The 23,178-nt window shown below is 46.7% G+C and overlaps 14 non-coding genes across 14 annotated transcripts; all 14 read right to left on the reverse strand.

The window, feature by feature from the left end:
* Positions 1–392: 392 nt before the first annotated feature.
* Positions 393–583, reverse strand: LOC142286575 (U2 spliceosomal RNA). The gene has a single exon (XR_012747698.1). It is a non-coding gene; the product is annotated as a U2 spliceosomal RNA (small nuclear RNA).
* Positions 584–1,970: 1,387 nt separating this feature from the next.
* On the reverse strand, positions 1,971–2,161 carry LOC142286576 (U2 spliceosomal RNA). Its single transcript, XR_012747699.1, has one exon. It is a non-coding gene; the product is annotated as a U2 spliceosomal RNA (small nuclear RNA).
* Positions 2,162–3,548: 1,387 nt separating this feature from the next.
* LOC142286577 (U2 spliceosomal RNA) lies at positions 3,549–3,739 on the reverse strand. The gene has a single exon (XR_012747700.1). It is a non-coding gene; the product is annotated as a U2 spliceosomal RNA (small nuclear RNA).
* A 1,386-nt stretch (positions 3,740–5,125) lies between these two features.
* Positions 5,126–5,316, reverse strand: LOC142286556 (U2 spliceosomal RNA). Its single transcript, XR_012747683.1, has one exon. It is a non-coding gene; the product is annotated as a U2 spliceosomal RNA (small nuclear RNA).
* Positions 5,317–6,703: 1,387 nt separating this feature from the next.
* On the reverse strand, positions 6,704–6,894 carry LOC142286578 (U2 spliceosomal RNA). The gene has a single exon (XR_012747701.1). It is a non-coding gene; the product is annotated as a U2 spliceosomal RNA (small nuclear RNA).
* A 1,387-nt stretch (positions 6,895–8,281) lies between these two features.
* On the reverse strand, positions 8,282–8,474 carry LOC142286559 (U2 spliceosomal RNA). The gene has a single exon (XR_012747684.1). It is a non-coding gene; the product is annotated as a U2 spliceosomal RNA (small nuclear RNA).
* A 2,189-nt stretch (positions 8,475–10,663) lies between these two features.
* LOC142286562 (U2 spliceosomal RNA) lies at positions 10,664–10,848 on the reverse strand. Its single transcript, XR_012747687.1, has one exon. It is a non-coding gene; the product is annotated as a U2 spliceosomal RNA (small nuclear RNA).
* Positions 10,849–12,440: 1,592 nt separating this feature from the next.
* Positions 12,441–12,631, reverse strand: LOC142286579 (U2 spliceosomal RNA). The gene has a single exon (XR_012747702.1). It is a non-coding gene; the product is annotated as a U2 spliceosomal RNA (small nuclear RNA).
* A 1,387-nt stretch (positions 12,632–14,018) lies between these two features.
* Positions 14,019–14,209, reverse strand: LOC142286580 (U2 spliceosomal RNA). Its single transcript, XR_012747703.1, has one exon. It is a non-coding gene; the product is annotated as a U2 spliceosomal RNA (small nuclear RNA).
* Positions 14,210–15,596: 1,387 nt separating this feature from the next.
* Positions 15,597–15,787, reverse strand: LOC142286581 (U2 spliceosomal RNA). The gene has a single exon (XR_012747704.1). It is a non-coding gene; the product is annotated as a U2 spliceosomal RNA (small nuclear RNA).
* A 1,387-nt stretch (positions 15,788–17,174) lies between these two features.
* On the reverse strand, positions 17,175–17,365 carry LOC142286582 (U2 spliceosomal RNA). The gene has a single exon (XR_012747705.1). It is a non-coding gene; the product is annotated as a U2 spliceosomal RNA (small nuclear RNA).
* Positions 17,366–18,752: 1,387 nt separating this feature from the next.
* On the reverse strand, positions 18,753–18,943 carry LOC142286584 (U2 spliceosomal RNA). The gene has a single exon (XR_012747707.1). It is a non-coding gene; the product is annotated as a U2 spliceosomal RNA (small nuclear RNA).
* A 1,387-nt stretch (positions 18,944–20,330) lies between these two features.
* On the reverse strand, positions 20,331–20,521 carry LOC142286585 (U2 spliceosomal RNA). Its single transcript, XR_012747708.1, has one exon. It is a non-coding gene; the product is annotated as a U2 spliceosomal RNA (small nuclear RNA).
* A 1,387-nt stretch (positions 20,522–21,908) lies between these two features.
* LOC142286586 (U2 spliceosomal RNA) lies at positions 21,909–22,099 on the reverse strand. The gene has a single exon (XR_012747709.1). It is a non-coding gene; the product is annotated as a U2 spliceosomal RNA (small nuclear RNA).
* Positions 22,100–23,178: the final 1,079 nt, after the last annotated feature.

Below are 23,178 nucleotides of genomic sequence, written 5' to 3' on the forward strand. Positions count from 1 at the left end.
GAATAAACAGGTAACTTTCTTTGGAGTGGAAGCGGAGAGATCGCACCAGATGCCAATTCTAGATGTTATCACACCTGTGGTCACTGCAGCAGCAGGTGAATCCACTTTGTCCAAAAGGGATCTATTCCATTCAATTGCAAATGATCTAGATAAGACAGAGAACTGCAGCACGGGGACATAGCCGAGTTGGTCAGGTTGAGTGGTGATGAGTTTGCTATTTGGATGAATAAAGAAAGTCAAAAGTGTGAAAGATAAAAAACAAAAGGAGGAAGTGTGAAAAGTGAATGGGCCAAATTGAGGTGCATATGAAGACGTATGCTTTCTTCCAATTCATTAAATCGGGCTAATATGAATCAGGTGAATTGAGTTCTGCTTTTGGAAACTGGGTTAAGAAGGGGTGCACCGTTCCTGGAGGTACTGCAATACCAGGTCAATGCGTGGAGTGGACAGAGCAAGCTCTTTTTCCATCTCCCTGTTCTAAAAATCCATTTAATATATGGTCCCCAGATAGGGGACGTATCAGATATTAAACTGATAAGAACAGATACTACACTTGATCTTAGCCAAAAGGCCGAGAAGCGATAACCAGAATTGGTTTGGGCCTCGAGTGGCACCCTGGCCTATGCCGGACACATCTTAGGGAGAGAGAGCGAGAGGGAGACAAACCCACGCCTACACAAGACATTTTGTCACCCAAGCCAACCCTTGAAAAGGCTGCTTTGCAGAGCCAAAACAAGAAGAATGGTGCGTTTTGCAGCCGCCGCCCACTGCAATGAATCTGAATAACTCCTCCTTTAGGGCGCAAGCAACTCCCCTCCCCCTTGCAGTCTTTCCAATTCACGATACAAAAAGACGGACAGGACAGGTTGCCTGACTTTCCGTCACTGCCACCCTTTGCCATCCTTACCCGTAGAAAGCCCTTTCATCATCCCCAAACCCTAATCTTTTCCCTTTCCTTCCCAGCCCCCAAACCCTGCCCTCTGTACCTTTCTCACCACCCGCTTCCCTTCTCCTGTCATCCCCCTACCACCCGGGAAAAAAAGAGATTGCCCCCTCCTTCCACTAGCCCACCCTCCCACCCAAAGAACAACTTCTTCTGCGCAGCTTGTTTTCTAGGCAGCAGCGCTATTGTGATGTCATCGGGGGGCATTGTGACAAGCCGCCAGTGTTCCGTCTCTTCATGTTGTGCACAGTTCAAACGGAAAATACATCAACAGGCAGACTACAGAAAAGCTTACTATCAAAGGTTAGAGGGGGGCTTTCTCAGAGGGCTTTTTACAGTTTTTCTATTCCCAATTAGCCGTTTAAGTGTACTTATTGAAAGTAGTAATTCTTTCATAGGCCGCCCTTTCTTAGTATTTGACGTTCCTTATATTGCGGTATGAGGCTTCGCAGTAGGTTGCAAACATTCATCACCCATGACTGTCCCCAATTGAGCTCAGAAGCTCAATGTCTATCATGACCTCTCTTTTAGAATGTCCAAGAGCAAGCAAACTATTCCTCCAGGAGAGGGCGCCAACAGACTACTAAAGAGATCATCATTACTCAAAGAAAACCCCAAAAACCAATGCATGATAGGAATAAACAGGTAACTTTCTTTGGAGTGGAAGCGGAGAGATCGCACCAGATGCCAATTCTAGATGTTATCACACCTGTGGTCACTGCAGCAGCAGGTGAATCCACTTTGTCCAAAAGGGATCTATTCCATTCAATTGCAAATGATCTAGATAAGACAGAGAACTGCAGCACGGGGACATAGCCGAGTTGGTCAGGTTGAGTGGTGATGAGTTTGCTATTTGGATGAATAAAGAAAGTCAAAAGTGTGAAAGATAAAAAACAAAAGGAGGAAGTGTGAAAAGTGAATGGGCCAAATTGAGGTGCATATGAAGACGTATGCTTTCTTCCAATTCATTAAATCGGGCTAATATGAATCAGGTGAATTGAGTTCTGCTTTTGGAAACTGGGTTAAGAAGGGGTGCACCGTTCCTGGAGGTACTGCAATACCAGGTCAATGCGTGGAGTGGACAGAGCAAGCTCTTTTTCCATCTCCCTGTTCTAAAAATCCATTTAATATATGGTCCCCAGATAGGGGACGTATCAGATATTAAACTGATAAGAACAGATACTACACTTGATCTTAGCCAAAAGGCCGAGAAGCGATAACCAGAATTGGTTTGGGCCTCGAGTGGCACCCTGGCCTATGCCGGACACATCTTAGGGAGAGAGAGCGAGAGGGAGACAAACCCACGCCTACACAAGACATTTTGTCACCCAAGCCAACCCTTGAAAAGGCTGCTTTGCAGAGCCAAAACAAGAAGAATGGTGCGTTTTGCAGCCGCCGCCCACTGCAATGAATCTGAATAACTCCTCCTTTAGGGCGCAAGCAACTCCCCTCCCCCTTGCAGTCTTTCCAATTCACGATACAAAAAGACGGACAGGACAGGTTGCCTGACTTTCCGTCACTGCCACCCTTTGCCATCCTTACCCGTAGAAAGCCCTTTCATCATCCCCAAACCCTAATCTTTTCCCTTTCCTTCCCAGCCCCCAAACCCTGCCCTCTGTACCTTTCTCACCACCCGCTTCCCTTCTCCTGTCATCCCCCTACCACCCGGGAAAAAAAGAGATTGCCCCCTCCTTCCACTAGCCCACCCTCCCACCCAAAGAACAACTTCTTCTGCGCAGCTTGTTTTCTAGGCAGCAGCGCTATTGTGATGTCATCGGGGGGCATTGTGACAAGCCGCCAGTGTTCCGTCTCTTCATGTTGTGCACAGTTCAAACGGAAAATACATCAACAGGCAGACTACAGAAAAGCTTACTATCAAAGGTTAGAGGGGGGCTTTCTCAGAGGGCTTTTTACAGTTTTTCTATTCCCAATTAGCCGTTTAAGTGTACTTATTGAAAGTAGTAATTCTTTCATAGGCCGCCCTTTCTTAGTATTTGACGTTCCTTATATTGCGGTATGAGGCTTCGCAGTAGGTTGCAAACATTCATCACCCATGACTGTCCCCAATTGAGCTCAGAAGCTCAATGTCTATCATGACCTCTCTTTTAGAATGTCCAAGAGCAAGCAAACTATTCCTCCAGGAGAGGGCGCCAACAGACTACTAAAGAGATCATCATTACTCAAAGAAAACCCCAAAAACCAATGCATGATAGGAATAAACAGGTAACTTTCTTTGGAGTGGAAGCGGAGAGATCGCACCAGATGCCAATTCTAGATGTTATCACACCTGTGGTCACTGCAGCAGCAGGTGAATCCACTTTGTCCAAAAGGGATCTATTCCATTCAATTGCAAATGATCTAGATAAGACAGAGAACTGCAGCACGGGGACATAGCCGAGTTGGTCAGGTTGAGTGGTGATGAGTTTGCTATTTGGATGAATAAAGAAAGTCAAAAGTGTGAAAGATAAAAAACAAAAGGAGGAAGTGTGAAAAGTGAATGGGCCAAATTGAGGTGCATATGAAGACGTATGCTTTCTTCCAATTCATTAAATCGGGCTAATATGAATCAGGTGAATTGAGTTCTGCTTTTGGAAACTGGGTTAAGAAGGGGTGCACCGTTCCTGGAGGTACTGCAATACCAGGTCAATGCGTGGAGTGGACAGAGCAAGCTCTTTTTCCATCTCCCTGTTCTAAAAATCCATTTAATATATGGTCCCCAGATAGGGGACGTATCAGATATTAAACTGATAAGAACAGATACTACACTTGATCTTAGCCAAAAGGCCGAGAAGCGATAACCAGAATTGGTTTGGGCCTCGAGTGGCACCCTGGCCTATGCCGGACACATCTTAGGGAGAGAGAGCGAGAGGGAGACAAACCCACGCCTACACAAGACATTTTGTCACCCAAGCCAACCCTTGAAAAGGCTGCTTTGCAGAGCCAAAACAAGAAGAATGGTGCGTTTTGCAGCCGCCGCCCACTGCAATGAATCTGAATAACTCCTCCTTTAGGGCGCAAGCAACTCCCCTCCCCCTTGCAGTCTTTCCAATTCACGATACAAAAAGACGGACAGGACAGGTTGCCTGACTTTCCGTCACTGCCACCCTTTGCCATCCTTACCCGTAGAAAGCCCTTTCATCATCCCCAAACCCTAATCTTTTCCCTTTCCTTCCCAGCCCCCAAACCCTGCCCTCTGTACCTTTCTCACCACCCGCTTCCCTTCTCCTGTCATCCCCCTACCACCCGGGAAAAAAAGAGATTGCCCCCTCCTTCCACTAGCCCACCCTCCCACCCAAAGAACAACTTCTTCTGCGCAGCTTGTTTTCTAGGCAGCAGCGCTATTGTGATGTCATCGGGGGGCATTGTGACAAGCCGCCAGTGTTCCGTCTCTTCATGTTGTGCACAGTTCAAACGGAAAATACATCAACAGGCAGACTACAGAAAAGCTTACTATCAAAGGTTAGAGGGGGGCTTTCTCAGAGGGCTTTTTACAGTTTTTCTATTCCCAATTAGCCGTTTAAGTGTACTTATTGAAAGTAGTAATTCTTTCATAGGCCGCCCTTTCTTAGTATTTGACGTTCCTTATATTGCGGTATGAGGCTTCGCAGTAGGTTGCAAACATTCATCACCCATGACTGTCCCCAATTAGCTCAGAAGCTCAATGTCTATCATGACCTCTCTTTTAGAATGTCCAAGAGCAAGCAAACTATTCCTCCAGGAGAGGGCGCCAACAGACTACTAAAGAGATCATCATTACTCAAAGAAAACCCCAAAAACCAATGCATGATAGGAATAAACAGGTAACTTTCTTTGGAGTGGAAGCGGAGAGATCGCACCAGATGCCAATTCTAGATGTTATCACACCTGTGGTCACTGCAGCAGCAGGTGAATCCACTTTGTCCAAAAGGGATCTATTCCATTCAATTGCAAATGATCTAGATAAGACAGAGAACTGCAGCACGGGGACATAGCCGAGTTGGTCAGGTTGAGTGGTGATGAGTTTGCTATTTGGATGAATAAAGAAAGTCAAAAGTGTGAAAGATAAAAAACAAAAGGAGGAAGTGTGAAAAGTGAATGGGCCAAATTGAGGTGCATATGAAGACGTATGCTTTCTTCCAATTCATTAAATCGGGCTAATATGAATCAGGTGAATTGAGTTCTGCTTTTGGAAACTGGGTTAAGAAGGGGTGCACCGTTCCTGGAGGTACTGCAATACCAGGTCAATGCGTGGAGTGGACAGAGCAAGCTCTTTTTCCATCTCCCTGTTCTAAAAATCCATTTAATATATGGTCCCCAGATAGGGGATGTATCAGATATTAAACTGATAAGAACAGATACTACACTTGATCTTAGCCAAAAGGCCGAGAAGCGATAACCAGAATTGGTTTGGGCCTCGAGTGGCACCCTGGCCTATGCCGGACACATCTTAGGGAGAGAGAGCGAGAGGGAGACAAACCCACGCCTACACAAGACATTTTGTCACCCAAGCCAACCCTTGAAAAGGCTGCTTTGCAGAGCCAAAACAAGAAGAATGGTGCGTTTTGCAGCCGCCGCCCACTGCAATGAATCTGAATAACTCCTCCTTTAGGGCGCAAGCAACTCCCCTCCCCCTTGCAGTCTTTCCAATTCACGATACAAAAAGACGGACAGGACAGGTTGCCTGACTTTCCGTCACTGCCACCCTTTGCCATCCTTACCCGTAGAAAGCCCTTTCATCATCCCCAAACCCTAATCTTTTCCCTTTCCTTCCCAGCCCCCAAACCCTGCCCTCTGTACCTTTCTCACCACCCGCTTCCCTTCTCCTGTCATCCCCCTACCACCCGGGAAAAAAAGAGATTGCCCCCTCCTTCCACTAGCCCACCCTCCCACCCAAAGAACAACTTCTTCTGCGCAGCTTGTTTTCTAGGCAGCAGCGCTATTGTGATGTCATCGGGGGGCATTGTGACAAGCCGCCAGTGTTCCGTCTCTTCATGTTGTGCACAGTTCAAACGGAAAATACATCAACAGGCAGACTACAGAAAAGCTTACTATCAAAGGTTAGAGGGGGGCTTTCTCAGAGGGCTTTTTACAGTTTTTCTATTCCCAATTAGCCGTTTAAGTGTACTTATTGAAAGTAGTAATTCTTTCATAGGCCGCCCTTTCTTAGTATTTGACGTTCCTTATATTGCGGTATGAGGCTTCGCAGTAGGTTGCAAACATTCATCACCCATGACTGTCCCCAATTGAGCTCAGAAGCTCAATGTCTATCATGACCTCTCTTTTAGAATGTCCAAGAGCAAGCAAACTATTCCTCCAGGAGAGGGCGCCAACAGACTACTAAAGAGATCATCATTACTCAAAGAAAACCCCAAAAACCAATGCATGATAGGAATAAACAGGTAACTTTCTTTGGAGTGGAAGCGGAGAGATCGCACCAGATGCCAATTCTAGATGTTATCACACCTGTGGTCACTGCAGCAGCAGGTGAATCCACTTTGTCCAAAAGGGATCTATTCCATTCAATTGCAAATGATCTAGATAAGACAGAGAACTGCAGCACGGGGACATAGCCGAGTTGGTCAGGTTGAGTGGTGATGAGTTTGCTATTTGGATGAATAAAGAAAGTCAAAAGTGTGAAAGATAAAAAACAAAAGGAGGAAGTGTGAAAAGTGAATGGGCCAAATTGAGGTGCATATGAAGACGTATGCTTTCTTCCAATTCATTAAATCGGGCTAATATGAATCAGGTGAATTGAGTTCTGCTTTTGGAAACTGGGTTAAGAAGGGGTGCACCGTTCCTGGAGGTACTGCAATACCAGGTCAATGCGTGGAGTGGACAGAGCAAGCTCTTTTTCCATCTCCCTGTTCTAAAAATCCATTTAATATATGGTCCCCAGATAGGGGACGTATCAGATATTAAACTGATAAGAACAGATACTACACTTGATCTTAGCCAAAAGGCCGAGAAGCGATAACCAGAATTGGTTTGGGCCTCGAGTGGCACCCTGGCCTATGCCGGACACATCTTAGGGAGAGAGAGCGAGAGGGAGACAAACCCACGCCTACACAAGACATTTTGTCACCCAAGCCAACCCTTGAAAAGGCTGCTTTGCAGAGCCAAAACAAGAAGAATGGTGCGTTTTGCAGCCGCCGCCCACTGCAATGAATCTGAATAACTCCTCCTTTAGGGCGCAAGCAACTCCCCTCCCCCTTGCAGTCTTTCCAATTCACGATACAAAAAGACGGACAGGACAGGTTGCCTGACTTTCCGTCACTGCCACCCTTTGCCATCCTTACCCGTAGAAAGCCCTTTCATCATCCCCAAACCCTAATCTTTTCCCTTTCCTTCCCAGCCCCCAAACCCTGCCCTCTGTACCTTTCTCACCACCCGCTTCCCTTCTCCTGTCATCCCCCTACCACCCGGGAAAAAAAGAGATTGCCCCCTCCTTCCACTAGCCCACCCTCCCACCCAAAGAACAACTTCTTCTGCGCAGCTTGTTTTCTAGGCAGCAGCGCTATTGTGATGTCATCGGGGGGCATTGTGACAAGCCGCCAGTGTTCCGTCTCTTCATGTTGTGCACAGTTCAAACGGAAAATACATCAACAGGCAGACTACAGAAAAGCTTACTATCAAAGGTTAGAGGGGGGCTTTCTCAGAGGGCTTTTTACAGTTTTTCTATTCCCAATTAGCCGTTTAAGTGTACTTATTGAAAGTAGTAATTCTTTCATAGGCCGCCCTTTCTTAGTATTTGACGTTCCTTATATTGCGGTATGAGGCTTCGCAGTAGGTTGCAAACATTCATCACCCATGACTGTCCCCAATTGAGCTCAGAAGCTCAATGTCTATCATGACCTCTCTTTTAGAATGTCCAAGAGCAAGCAAACTATTCCTCCAGGAGAGGGCGCCAACAGACTACTAAAGAGATCATCATTACTCAAAGAAAACCCCAAAAACCAATGCATGATAGGAATAAACAGGTAACTTTCTTTGGAGTGGAAGCGGAGAGATCGCACCAGATGCCAATTCTAGATGTTATCACACCTGTGGTCACTGCAGCAGCAGGTGAATCCACTTTGTCCAAAAGGGATCTATTCCATTCAATTGCAAATGATCTAGATAAGACAGAGAACTGCAGCACGGGGACATAGCCGAGTTGGTCAGGTTGAGTGGTGATGAGTTTGCTATTTGGATGAATAAAGAAAGTCAAAAGTGTGAAAGATAAAAAACAAAAGGAGGAAGTGTGAAAAGTGAATGGGCCAAATTGAGGTGCATATGAAGACGTATGCTTTCTTCCAATTCATTAAATCGGGCTAATATGAATCAGGTGAATTGAGTTCTGCTTTTGGAAACTGGGTTAAGAAGGGGTGCACCGTTCCTGGAGGTACTGCAATACCAGGTCAATGCGTGGAGTGGACAGAGCAAGCTCTTTTTCCATCTCCCTGTTCTAAAAATCCATTTAATATATGGTCCCCAGATAGGGGACGTATCAGATATTAAACTGATAAGAACAGATTTTTGATTTAATGAAGCTTTCCAAAGCACCACAAAAAATGCATGACCGAAGTCACACCAAAAACAGTGCAAAGGCTAGGATTCGTGTGGACCCCACCGTGAGGAGAGGGTCCCCAAAAATCAACCCCGTCCCTCCGAGCCAGAAGGCCACAGCAAGGGTCAGGGATCTTCGGTGCTCCCCCAAGCCGAAGCCTGGTTGAGCCTTGTCGTTGCTCCCAGCGTCCACCCAGGCATCTTACCCAAGTGGAGTAGAGAGCTACTAGTTGTTGGTTTCGCAGCCGAAACTGCCCGGACCGTCAACCGGTGTTGGTTTCTCAGCCGAAGGCTAACCGGACCTCCAACCGGGTGTTGGTTTCTCAGCCGAAGCTGACCCAGACCTCCAACCGGGTGTTGGTTTCTCAGCCGAAGCTGACCCAGACCTCCAACCGGGTGTTAGTTTCTCAGCCCAAAGCTGACCAGACCTCCGACTGGGATTATAAAAATTTCCCTTCCTAGCCAGAAGGCCGGGATAGGGTAATATGCTCAAAAAGTATGAAAAGGCAAGGTACGGTGTGCTACAGAGCCCAAGGCTTGCTGGGGTCCCAAGCCAGCAAGCTCAGACTCACTCCAGGGTCGTCAGTCCTGGGGCACGTTGTACCATAGCCCCCCACCCTTACTCAGTCTAATAGCCTCGATCCTGGTAGGGCCATGTTTTCCTCTAGATGAATATACTATCCACCCAGAGTACTAGCAAGCGCAACCTTCCAGTGTGCATTGTATCATTGTACTAAGGTGGCCTGGAGCTTAAACCACCTCTTCGAACAACACTACACTTGATCTTAGCCAAAAGGCCGAGAAGCGATAACCAGAATTGGTTTGGGCCTCGAGTGGCACCCTGGCCTATGCCGGACACATCTTAGGGAGAGAGAGCGAGAGGGAGACAAACCCACGCCTACACAAGACATTTTGTCACCCAAGCCAACCCTTGAAAAGGCTGCTTTGCAGAGCCAAAACAAGAAGAATGGTGCGTTTTGCAGCCGCCGCCCACTGCAATGAATCTGAATAACTCCTCCTTTAGGGCGCAAGCAACTCCCCTCCCCCTTGCAGTCTTTCCAATTCACGATACAAAAAGACGGACAGGACAGGTTGCCTGACTTTCCGTCACTGCCACCCTTTGCCATCCTTACCCGTAGAAAGCCCTTTCATCATCCCCAAACCCTAATCTTTTCCCTTTCCTTCCCAGCCCCCAAACCCTGCCCTCTGTACCTTTCTCACCACCCGCTTCCCTTCTCCTGTCATCCCCCTACCACCCGGGAAAAAAAGAGATTGCCCCCTCCTTCCACTAGCCCACCCTCCCACCCAAAGAACAACTTCTTCTGCGCAGCTTGTTTTCTAGGCAGCAGCGCTATTGTGATGTCATCGGGGGGCATTGTGACAAGCCGCCAGTGTTCCGTCTCTTCATGTTGTGCACAGTTCAAACGGAAAATACATCAACAGGCAGACTACAGAAAAGCTTACTATCAAAGGTTAGAGGGGGGCTTTCTCAGAGGGCTTTTTACAGTTTTTCTATTCCCAATTAGCCGTTTAAGTGTACTTATTGAAAGTAGTAATTCTTTCATAGGCCGCCCTTTCTTAGTATTTGACGTTCCTTATATTGCGGTATGAGGCTTCGCAGTAGGTTGCAAACATTCATCACCCATGACTGTCCCCAATTGAGCTCAGAAGCTCAATGTCTATCATGACCTCTCTTTTAGAATGTCCAAGAGCAAGCAAACTATTCCTCCAGGAGAGGGCGCCAACAGACTACTAAAGAGATCATCATTACTCAAAGAAAACCCCAAAAACCAATGCATGATAGGAATAAACAGGTAACTTTCTTTGGAGTGGAAGCGGAGAGATCGCACCAGATGCCAATTCTAGATGTTATCACACCTGTGGTCACTGCAGCAGCAGGTGAATCCACTTTGTCCAAAAGGGATCTATTCCATTCAATTGCAAATGATCTAGATAAGACAGAGAACTGCAGCACGGGGACATAGCCGAGTTGGTCAGGTTGAGTGGTGATGAGTTTGCTATTTGGATGAATAAAGAAAGTCAAAAGTGTGAAAGATAAAAAACAAAAGGAGGAAGTGTGAAAAGTGAATGGGCCAAATTGAGGTGCATATGAAGACGTATGCTTTCTTCCAATTCATTAAATCGGGCTAATATGAATCAGGTGAATTGAGTTCTGCTTTTGGAAACTGGGTTAAGAAGGGGTGCACCGTTCCTGGAGGTACTGCAATACCAGGTCAATGCGTGGAGTGGACAGAGCAAGCTCTTTTTCCATCTCCCTGTTCTAAAAATCCATTTAATATATGGTCCCCAGATAGGGGACGTATCAGATATTAAACTGATAAGAACAGATGAGATTACATCCGCAAATTTCAGAAAACGGTCATCGGCCACCACACAAAAGCGCAGTGCCGCAGGTGATCGCCTCCCGAGCCCAGGAACCACCAGCCATAAGGGGACGTAAGCACCAAAAGGCGCAACAATCCCCGAGGCCGGCGGTTGTGCAAGCCCGGGCCCCTCCCAGCCAAGACCAAGGCAAACCCAATGAAGGGACTACACTTGATCTTAGCCAAAAGGCCGAGAAGCGATAACCAGAATTGGTTTGGGCCTCGAGTGGCACCCTGGCCTATGCCGGACACATCTTAGGGAGAGAGAGCGAGAGGGAGACAAACCCACGCCTACACAAGACATTTTGTCACCCAAGCCAACCCTTGAAAAGGCTGCTTTGCAGAGCCAAAACAAGAAGAATGGTGCGTTTTGCAGCCGCCGCCCACTGCAATGAATCTGAATAACTCCTCCTTTAGGGCGCAAGCAACTCCCCTCCCCCTTGCAGTCTTTCCAATTCACGATACAAAAAGACGGACAGGACAGGTTGCCTGACTTTCCGTCACTGCCACCCTTTGCCATCCTTACCCGTAGAAAGCCCTTTCATCATCCCCAAACCCTAATCTTTTCCCTTTCCTTCCCAGCCCCCAAACCCTGCCCTCTGTACCTTTCTCACCACCCGCTTCCCTTCTCCTGTCATCCCCCTACCACCCGGGAAAAAAAGAGATTGCCCCCTCCTTCCACTAGCCCACCCTCCCACCCAAAGAACAACTTCTTCTGCGCAGCTTGTTTTCTAGGCAGCAGCGCTATTGTGATGTCATCGGGGGGCATTGTGACAAGCCGCCAGTGTTCCGTCTCTTCATGTTGTGCACAGTTCAAACGGAAAATACATCAACAGGCAGACTACAGAAAAGCTTACTATCAAAGGTTAGAGGGGGGCTTTCTCAGAGGGCTTTTTACAGTTTTTCTATTCCCAATTAGCCGTTTAAGTGTACTTATTGAAAGTAGTAATTCTTTCATAGGCCGCCCTTTCTTAGTATTTGACGTTCCTTATATTGCGGTATGAGGCTTCGCAGTAGGTTGCAAACATTCATCACCCATGACTGTCCCCAATTGAGCTCAGAAGCTCAATGTCTATCATGACCTCTCTTTTAGAATGTCCAAGAGCAAGCAAACTATTCCTCCAGGAGAGGGCGCCAACAGACTACTAAAGAGATCATCATTACTCAAAGAAAACCCCAAAAACCAATGCATGATAGGAATAAACAGGTAACTTTCTTTGGAGTGGAAGCGGAGAGATCGCACCAGATGCCAATTCTAGATGTTATCACACCTGTGGTCACTGCAGCAGCAGGTGAATCCACTTTGTCCAAAAGGGATCTATTCCATTCAATTGCAAATGATCTAGATAAGACAGAGAACTGCAGCACGGGGACATAGCCGAGTTGGTCAGGTTGAGTGGTGATGAGTTTGCTATTTGGATGAATAAAGAAAGTCAAAAGTGTGAAAGATAAAAAACAAAAGGAGGAAGTGTGAAAAGTGAATGGGCCAAATTGAGGTGCATATGAAGACGTATGCTTTCTTCCAATTCATTAAATCGGGCTAATATGAATCAGGTGAATTGAGTTCTGCTTTTGGAAACTGGGTTAAGAAGGGGTGCACCGTTCCTGGAGGTACTGCAATACCAGGTCAATGCGTGGAGTGGACAGAGCAAGCTCTTTTTCCATCTCCCTGTTCTAAAAATCCATTTAATATATGGTCCCCAGATAGGGGACGTATCAGATATTAAACTGATAAGAACAGATACTACACTTGATCTTAGCCAAAAGGCCGAGAAGCGATAACCAGAATTGATTTGGGCCTCGAGTGGCACCCTGGCCTATGCCGGACACATCTTAGGGAGAGAGAGCGAGAGGGAGACAAACCCACGCCTACACAAGACATTTTGTCACCCAAGCCAACCCTTGAAAAGGCTGCTTTGCAGAGCCAAAACAAGAAGAATGGTGCGTTTTGCAGCCGCCGCCCACTGCAATGAATCTGAATAACTCCTCCTTTAGGGCGCAAGCAACTCCCCTCCCCCTTGCAGTCTTTCCAATTCACGATACAAAAAGACGGACAGGACAGGTTGCCTGACTTTCCGTCACTGCCACCCTTTGCCATCCTTACCCGTAGAAAGCCCTTTCATCATCCCCAAACCCTAATCTTTTCCCTTTCCTTCCCAGCCCCCAAACCCTGCCCTCTGTACCTTTCTCACCACCCGCTTCCCTTCTCCTGTCATCCCCCTACCACCCGGGAAAAAAAGAGATTGCCCCCTCCTTCCACTAGCCCACCCTCCCACCCAAAGAACAACTTCTTCTGCGCAGCTTGTTTTCTAGGCAGCAGCGCTATTGTGATGTCATCGGGGGGCATTGTGACAAGCCGCCAGTGTTCCGTCTCTTCATGTTGTGCACAGTTCAAACGGAAAATACATCAACAGGCAGACTACAGAAAAGCTTACTATCAAAGGTTAGAGGGGGGCTTTCTCAGAGGGCTTTTTACAGTTTTTCTATTCCCAATTAGCCGTTTAAGTGTACTTATTGAAAGTAGTAATTCTTTCATAGGCCGCCCTTTCTTAGTATTTGACGTTCCTTATATTGCGGTATGAGGCTTCGCAGTAGGTTGCAAACATTCATCACCCATGACTGTCCCCAATTGAGCTCAGAAGCTCAATGTCTATCATGACCTCTCTTTTAGAATGTCCAAGAGCAAGCAAACTATTCCTCCAGGAGAGGGCGCCAACAGACTACTAAAGAGATCATCATTACTCAAAGAAAACCCCAAAAACCAATGCATGATAGGAATAAACAGGTAACTTTCTTTGGAGTGGAAGCGGAGAGATCGCACCAGATGCCAATTCTAGATGTTATCACACCTGTGGTCACTGCAGCAGCAGGTGAATCCACTTTGTCCAAAAGGGATCTATTCCATTCAATTGCAAATGATCTAGATAAGACAGAGAACTGCAGCACGGGGACATAGCCGAGTTGGTCAGGTTGAGTGGTGATGAGTTTGCTATTTGGATGAATAAAGAAAGTCAAAAGTGTGAAAGATAAAAAACAAAAGGAGGAAGTGTGAAAAGTGAATGGGCCAAATTGAGGTGCATATGAAGACGTATGCTTTCTTCCAATTCATTAAATCGGGCTAATATGAATCAGGTGAATTGAGTTCTGCTTTTGGAAACTGGGTTAAGAAGGGGTGCACCGTTCCTGGAGGTACTGCAATACCAGGTCAATGCGTGGAGTGGACAGAGCAAGCTCTTTTTCCATCTCCCTGTTCTAAAAATCCATTTAATATATGGTCCCCAGATAGGGGACGTATCAGATATTAAACTGATAAGAACAGATACTACACTTGATCTTAGCCAAAAGGCCGAGAAGCGATAACCAGAATTGGTTTGGGCCTCGAGTGGCACCCTGGCCTATGCCGGACACATCTTAGGGAGAGAGAGCGAGAGGGAGACAAACCCACGCCTACACAAGACATTTTGTCACCCAAGCCAACCCTTGAAAAGGCTGCTTTGCAGAGCCAAAACAAGAAGAATGGTGCGTTTTGCAGCCGCCGCCCACTGCAATGAATCTGAATAACTCCTCCTTTAGGGCGCAAGCAACTCCCCTCCCCCTTGCAGTCTTTCCAATTCACGATACAAAAAGACGGACAGGACAGGTTGCCTGACTTTCCGTCACTGCCACCCTTTGCCATCCTTACCCGTAGAAAGCCCTTTCATCATCCCCAAACCCTAATCTTTTCCCTTTCCTTCCCAGCCCCCAAACCCTGCCCTCTGTACCTTTCTCACCACCCGCTTCCCTTCTCCTGTCATCCCCCTACCACCCGGGAAAAAAAGAGATTGCCCCCTCCTTCCACTAGCCCACCCTCCCACCCAAAGAACAACTTCTTCTGCGCAGCTTGTTTTCTAGGCAGCAGCGCTATTGTGATGTCATCGGGGGGCATTGTGACAAGCCGCCAGTGTTCCGTCTCTTCATGTTGTGCACAGTTCAAACGGAAAATACATCAACAGGCAGACTACAGAAAAGCTTACTATCAAAGGTTAGAGGGGGGCTTTCTCAGAGGGCTTTTTACAGTTTTTCTATTCCCAATTAGCCGTTTAAGTGTACTTATTGAAAGTAGTAATTCTTTCATAGGCCGCCCTTTCTTAGTATTTGACGTTCCTTATATTGCGGTATGAGGCTTCGCAGTAGGTTGCAAACATTCATCACCCATGACTGTCCCCAATTGAGCTCAGAAGCTCAATGTCTATCATGACCTCTCTTTTAGAATGTCCAAGAGCAAGCAAACTATTCCTCCAGGAGAGGGCGCCAACAGACTACTAAAGAGATCATCATTACTCAAAGAAAACCCCAAAAACCAATGCATGATAGGAATAAACAGGTAACTTTCTTTGGAGTGGAAGCGGAGAGATCGCACCAGATGCCAATTCTAGATGTTATCACACCTGTGGTCACTGCAGCAGCAGGTGAATCCACTTTGTCCAAAAGGGATCTATTCCATTCAATTGCAAATGATCTAGATAAGACAGAGAACTGCAGCACGGGGACATAGCCGAGTTGGTCAGGTTGAGTGGTGATGAGTTTGCTATTTGGATGAATAAAGAAAGTCAAAAGTGTGAAAGATAAAAAACAAAAGGAGGAAGTGTGAAAAGTGAATGGGCCAAATTGAGGTGCATATGAAGACGTATGCTTTCTTCCAATTCATTAAATCGGGCTAATATGAATCAGGTGAATTGAGTTCTGCTTTTGGAAACTGGGTTAAGAAGGGGTGCACCGTTCCTGGAGGTACTGCAATACCAGGTCAATGCGTGGAGTGGACAGAGCAAGCTCTTTTTCCATCTCCCTGTTCTAAAAATCCATTTAATATATGGTCCCCAGATAGGGGACGTATCAGATATTAAACTGATAAGAACAGATACTACACTTGATCTTAGCCAAAAGGCCGAGAAGCGATAACCAGAATTGGTTTGGGCCTCGAGTGGCACCCTGGCCTATGCCGGACACATCTTAGGGAGAGAGAGCGAGAGGGAGACAAACCCACGCCTACACAAGACATTTTGTCACCCAAGCCAACCCTTGAAAAGGCTGCTTTGCAGAGCCAAAACAAGAAGAATGGTGCGTTTTGCAGCCGCCGCCCACTGCAATGAATCTGAATAACTCCTCCTTTAGGGCGCAAGCAACTCCCCTCCCCCTTGCAGTCTTTCCAATTCACGATACAAAAAGACGGACAGGACAGGTTGCCTGACTTTCCGTCACTGCCACCCTTTGCCATCCTTACCCGTAGAAAGCCCTTTCATCATCCCCAAACCCTAATCTTTTCCCTTTCCTTCCCAGCCCCCAAACCCTGCCCTCTGTACCTTTCTCACCACCCGCTTCCCTTCTCCTGTCATCCCCCTACCACCCGGGAAAAAAAGAGATTGCCCCCTCCTTCCACTAGCCCACCCTCCCACCCAAAGAACAACTTCTTCTGCGCAGCTTGTTTTCTAGGCAGCAGCGCTATTGTGATGTCATCGGGGGGCATTGTGACAAGCCGCCAGTGTTCCGTCTCTTCATGTTGTGCACAGTTCAAACGGAAAATACATCAACAGGCAGACTACAGAAAAGCTTACTATCAAAGGTTAGAGGGGGGCTTTCTCAGAGGGCTTTTTACAGTTTTTCTATTCCCAATTAGCCGTTTAAGTGTACTTATTGAAAGTAGTAATTCTTTCATAGGCCGCCCTTTCTTAGTATTTGACGTTCCTTATATTGCAGTATGAGGCTTCGCAGTAGGTTGCAAACATTCATCACCCATGACTGTCCCCAATTGAGCTCAGAAGCTCAATGTCTATCATGACCTCTCTTTTAGAATGTCCAAGAGCAAGCAAACTATTCCTCCAGGAGAGGGCGCCAACAGACTACTAAAGAGATCATCATTACTCAAAGAAAACCCCAAAAACCAATGCATGATAGGAATAAACAGGTAACTTTCTTTGGAGTGGAAGCGGAGAGATCGCACCAGATGCCAATTCTAGATGTTATCACACCTGTGGTCACTGCAGCAGCAGGTGAATCCACTTTGTCCAAAAGGGATCTATTCCATTCAATTGCAAATGATCTAGATAAGACAGAGAACTGCAGCACGGGGACATAGCCGAGTTGGTCAGGTTGAGTGGTGATGAGTTTGCTATTTGGATGAATAAAGAAAGTCAAAAGTGTGAAAGATAAAAAACAAAAGGAGGAAGTGTGAAAAGTGAATGGGCCAAATTGAGGTGCATATGAAGACGTATGCTTTCTTCCAATTCATTAAATCGGGCTAATATGAATCAGGTGAATTGAGTTCTGCTTTTGGAAACTGGGTTAAGAAGGGGTGCACCGTTCCTGGAGGTACTGCAATACCAGGTCAATGCGTGGAGTGGACAGAGCAAGCTCTTTTTCCATCTCCCTGTTCTAAAAATCCATTTAATATATGGTCCCCAGATAGGGGACGTATCAGATATTAAACTGATAAGAACAGATACTACACTTGATCTTAGCCAAAAGGCCGAGAAGCGATAACCAGAATTGGTTTGGGCCTCGAGTGGCACCCTGGCCTATGCCGGACACATCTTAGGGAGAGAGAGCGAGAGGGAGACAAACCCACGCCTACACAAGACATTTTGTCACCCAAGCCAACCCTTGAAAAGGCTGCTTTGCAGAGCCAAAACAAGAAGAATGGTGCGTTTTGCAGCCGCCGCCCACTGCAATGAATCTGAATAACTCCTCCTTTAGGGCGCAAGCAACTCCCCTCCCCCTTGCAGTCTTTCCAATTCACGATACAAAAAGACGGACAGGACAGGTTGCCTGACTTTCCGTCACTGCCACCCTTTGCCATCCTTACCCGTAGAAAGCCCTTTCATCATCCCCAAACCCTAATCTTTTCCCTTTCCTTCCCAGCCCCCAAACCCTGCCCTCTGTACCTTTCTCACCACCCGCTTCCCTTCTCCTGTCATCCCCCTACCACCCGGGAAAAAAAGAGATTGCCCCCTCCTTCCACTAGCCCACCCTCCCACCCAAAGAACAACTTCTTCTGCGCAGCTTGTTTTCTAGGCAGCAGCGCTATTGTGATGTCATCGGGGGGCATTGTGACAAGCCGCCAGTGTTCCGTCTCTTCATGTTGTGCACAGTTCAAACGGAAAATACATCAACAGGCAGACTACAGAAAAGCTTACTATCAAAGGTTAGAGGGGGGCTTTCTCAGAGGGCTTTTTACAGTTTTTCTATTCCCAATTAGCCGTTTAAGTGTACTTATTGAAAGTAGTAATTCTTTCATAGGCCGCCCTTTCTTAGTATTTGACGTTCCTTATATTGCGGTATGAGGCTTCGCAGTAGGTTGCAAACATTCATCACCCATGACTGTCCCCAATTGAGCTCAGAAGCTCAATGTCTATCATGACCTCTCTTTTAGAATGTCCAAGAGCAAGCAAACTATTCCTCCAGGAGAGGGCGCCAACAGACTACTAAAGAGATCATCATTACTCAAAGAAAACCCCAAAAACCAATGCATGATAGGAATAAACAGGTAACTTTCTTTGGAGTGGAAGCGGAGAGATCGCACCAGATGCCAATTCTAGATGTTATCACACCTGTGGTCACTGCAGCAGCAGGTGAATCCACTTTGTCCAAAAGGGATCTATTCCATTCAATTGCAAATGATCTAGATAAGACAGAGAACTGCAGCACGGGGACATAGCCGAGTTGGTCAGGTTGAGTGGTGATGAGTTTGCTATTTGGATGAATAAAGAAAGTCAAAAGTGTGAAAGATAAAAAACAAAAGGAGGAAGTGTGAAAAGTGAATGGGCCAAATTGAGGTGCATATGAAGACGTATGCTTTCTTCCAATTCATTAAATCGGGCTAATATGAATCAGGTGAATTGAGTTCTGCTTTTGGAAACTGGGTTAAGAAGGGGTGCACCGTTCCTGGAGGTACTGCAATACCAGGTCAATGCGTGGAGTGGACAGAGCAAGCTCTTTTTCCATCTCCCTGTTCTAAAAATCCATTTAATATATGGTCCCCAGATAGGGGACGTATCAGATATTAAACTGATAAGAACAGATACTACACTTGATCTTAGCCAAAAGGCCGAGAAGCGATAACCAGAATTGGTTTGGGCCTCGAGTGGCACCCTGGCCTATGCCGGACACATCTTAGGGAGAGAGAGCGAGAGGGAGACAAACCCACGCCTACACAAGACATTTTGTCACCCAAGCCAACCCTTGAAAAGGCTGCTTTGCAGAGCCAAAACAAGAAGAATGGTGCGTTTTGCAGCCGCCGCCCACTGCAATGAATCTGAATAACTCCTCCTTTAGGGCGCAAGCAACTCCCCTCCCCCTTGCAGTCTTTCCAATTCATGATACAAAAAGACGGACAGGACAGGTTGCCTGACTTTCCGTCACTGCCACCCTTTGCCATCCTTACCCGTAGAAATTCCTTTCATCATCCCCAAACCCTAATCTTTTCCCTTTCCTTCCCAGCCCCCAAACCCTGCCCTCTGTACCTTTCTCACCACCCGCTTCCCTTCTCCTGTCATCCCCCTACCACCCGGGAAAAAAAGAGATTGCCCCCTCCTTCCACTAGCCCACCCTCCCACCCAAAGAACAACTTCTTCTGCGCAGCTTGTTTTCTAGGCAGCAGCGCTATTGTGATGTCATCGGGGGGCATTGTGACAAGCCGCCAGTGTTCCGTCTCTTCATGTTGTGCACAGTTCAAACGGAAAATACATCAACAGGCAGACTACAGAAAAGCTTACTATCAAAGGTTAGAGGGGGGCTTTCTCAGAGGGCTTTTTACAGTTTTTCTATTCCCAATTAGCCGTTTAAGTGTACTTATTGAAAGTAGTAATTCTTTCATAGGCCGCCCTTTCTTAGTATTTGACGTTCCTTATATTGCGGTATGAGGCTTCGCAGTAGGTTGCAAACATTCATCACCCATGACTGTCCCCAATTGAGCTCAGAAGCTCAATGTCTATCATGACCTCTCTTTTAGAATGTCCAAGAGCAAGCAAACTATTCCTCCAGGAGAGGGCGCCAACAGACTACTAAAGAGATCATCATTACTCAAAGAAAACCCCAAAAACCAATGCATGATAGGAATAAACAGGTAACTTTCTTTGGAGTGGAAGCGGAGAGATCGCACCAGATGCCAATTCTAGATGTTATCACACCTGTGGTCACTGCAGCAGCAGGTGAATCCACTTTGTCCAAAAGGGATCTATTCCATTCAATTGCAAATGATCTAGATAAGACAGAGAACTGCAGCACGGGGACATAGCCGAGTTGGTCAGGTTGAGTGGTGATGAGTTTGCTATTTGGATGAATAAAGAAAGTCAAAAGTGTGAAAGATAAAAAACAAAAGGAGGAAGTGTGAAAAGTGAATGGGCCAAATTGAGGTGCATATGAAGACGTATGCTTTCTTCCAATTCATTAAATCGGGCTAATATGAATCAGGTGAATTGAGTTCTGCTTTTGGAAACTGGGTTAAGAAGGGGTGCACCGTTCCTGGAGGTACTGCAATACCAGGTCAATGCGTGGAGTGGACAGAGCAAGCTCTTTTTCCATCTCCCTGTTCTAAAAATCCATTTAATATATGGTCCCCAGATAGGGGACGTATCAGATATTAAACTGATAAGAACAGATACTACACTTGATCTTAGCCAAAAGGCCGAGAAGCGATAACCAGAATTGGTTTGGGCCTCGAGTGGCACCCTGGCCTATGCCGGACACATCTTAGGGAGAGAGAGCGAGAGGGAGACAAACCCACGCCTACACAAGACATTTTGTCACCCAAGCCAACCCTTGAAAAGGCTGCTTTGCAGAGCCAAAACAAGAAGAATGGTGCGTTTTGCAGCCGCCGCCCACTGCAATGAATCTGAATAACTCCTCCTTTAGGGCGCAAGCAACTCCCCTCCCCCTTGCAGTCTTTCCAATTCACGATACAAAAAGACGGACAGGACAGGTTGCCTGACTTTCCGTCACTGCCACCCTTTGCCATCCTTACCCGTAGAAAGCCCTTTCATCATCCCCAAACCCTAATCTTTTCCCTTTCCTTCCCAGCCCCCAAACCCTGCCCTCTGTACCTTTCTCACCACCCGCTTCCCTTCTCCTGTCATCCCCCTACCACCCGGGAAAAAAAGAGATTGCCCCCTCCTTCCACTAGCCCACCCTCCCACCCAAAGAACAACTTCTTCTGCGCAGCTTGTTTTCTAGGCAGCAGCGCTATTGTGATGTCATCGGGGGGCATTGTGACAAGCCGCCAGTGTTCCGTCTCTTCATGTTGTGCACAGTTCAAACGGAAAATACATCAACAGGCAGACTACAGAAAAGCTTACTATCAAAGGTTAGAGGGGGGCTTTCTCAGAGGGCTTTTTACAGTTTTTCTATTCCCAATTAGCCGTTTAAGTGTACTTATTGAAAGTAGTAATTCTTTCATAGGCCGCCCTTTCTTAGTATTTGACGTTCCTTATATTGCGGTATGAGGCTTCGCAGTAGGTTGCAAACATTCATCACCCATGACTGTCCCCAATTGAGCTCAGAAGCTCAATGTCTATCATGACCTCTCTTTTAGAATGTCCAAGAGCAAGCAAACTATTCCTCCAGGAGAGGGCGCCAACAGACTACTAAAGAGATCATCATTACTCAAAGAAAACCCCAAAAACCAATGCATGATAGGAATAAACAGGTAACTTTCTTTGGAGTGGAAGCGGAGAGATCGCACCAGATGCCAATTCTAGATGTTATCACACCTGTGGTCACTGCAGCAGCAGGTGAATCCACTTTGTCCAAAAGGGATCTATTCCATTCAATTGCAAATGATCTAGATAAGACAGAGAACTGCAGCACGGGGACATAGCCGAGTTGGTCAGGTTGAGTGGTGATGAGTTTGCTATTTGGATGAATAAAGAAAGTCAAAAGTGTGAAAGATAAAAAACAAAAGGAGGAAGTGTGAAAAGTGAATGGGCCAAATTGAGGTGCATATGAAGACGTATGCTTTCTTCCAATTCATTAAATCGGGCTAATATGAATCAGGTGAATTGAGTTCTGCTTTTGGAAACTGGGTTAAGAAGGGGTGCACCGTTCCTGGAGGTACTGCAATACCAGGTCAATGCGTGGAGTGGACAGAGCAAGCTCTTTTTCCATCTCCCTGTTCTAAAAATCCATTTAATATATGGTCCCCAGATAGGGGACGTATCAGATATTAAACTGATAAGAACAGATACTACACTTGATCTTAGCCAAAAGGCCGAGAAGCGATAACCAGAATTGGTTTGGGCCTCGAGTGGCACCCTGGCCTATGCCGGACACATCTTAGGGAGAGAGAGCGAGAGGGAGACAAACCCACGCCTACACAAGACATTTTGTCACCCAAGCCAACCCTTGAAAAGGCTGCTTTGCAGAGCCAAAACAAGAAGAATGGTGCGTTTTGCAGCCGCCGCCCACTGCAATGAATCTGAATAACTCCTCCTTTAGGGCGCAAGCAACTCCCCTCCCCCTTGCAGTCTTTCCAATTCACGATACAAAAAGACGGACAGGACAGGTTGCCTGACTTTCCGTCACTGCCACCCTTTGCCATCCTTACCCGTAGAAAGCCCTTTCATCATCCCCAAACCCTAATCTTTTCCCTTTCCTTCCCAGCCCCCAAACCCTGCCCTCTGTACCTTTCTCACCACCCGCTTCCCTTCTCCTGTCATCCCCCTACCACCCGGGAAAAAAAGAGATTGCCCCCTCCTTCCACTAGCCCACCCTCCCACCCAAAGAACAACTTCTTCTGCGCAGCTTGTTTTCTAGGCAGCAGCGCTATTGTGATGTCATCGGGGGGCATTGTGACAAGCCGCCAGTGTTCCGTCTCTTCATGTTGTGCACAGTTCAAACGGAAAATACATCAACAGGCAGACTACAGAAAAGCTTACTATCAAAGGTTAGAGGGGGGCTTTCTCAGAGGGCTTTTTACAGTTTTTCTATTCCCAATTAGCCGTTTAAGTGTACTTATTGAAAGTAGTAATTCTTTCATAGGCCGCCCTTTCTTAGTATTTGACGTTCCTTATATTGCGGTATGAGGCTTCGCAGTAGGTTGCAAACATTCATCACCCATGACTGTCCCCAATTGAGCTCAGAAGCTCAATGTCTATCATGACCTCTCTTTTAGAATGTCCAAGAGCAAGCAAACTATTCCTCCAGGAGAGGGCGCCAACAGACTACTAAAGAGATCATCATTACTCAAAGAAAACCCCAAAAACCAATGCATGATAGGAATAAACAGGTAACTTTCTTTGGAGTGGAAGCGGAGAGATCGCACCAGATGCCAATTCTAGATGTTATCACACCTGTGGTCAC

This window comes from Anomaloglossus baeobatrachus, unplaced genomic scaffold (assembly GCF_048569485.1).
Source record: "Anomaloglossus baeobatrachus isolate aAnoBae1 unplaced genomic scaffold, aAnoBae1.hap1 Scaffold_663, whole genome shotgun sequence".
In the NCBI taxonomy this organism is placed as follows: domain Eukaryota; kingdom Metazoa; phylum Chordata; class Amphibia; order Anura; family Aromobatidae; genus Anomaloglossus; species Anomaloglossus baeobatrachus.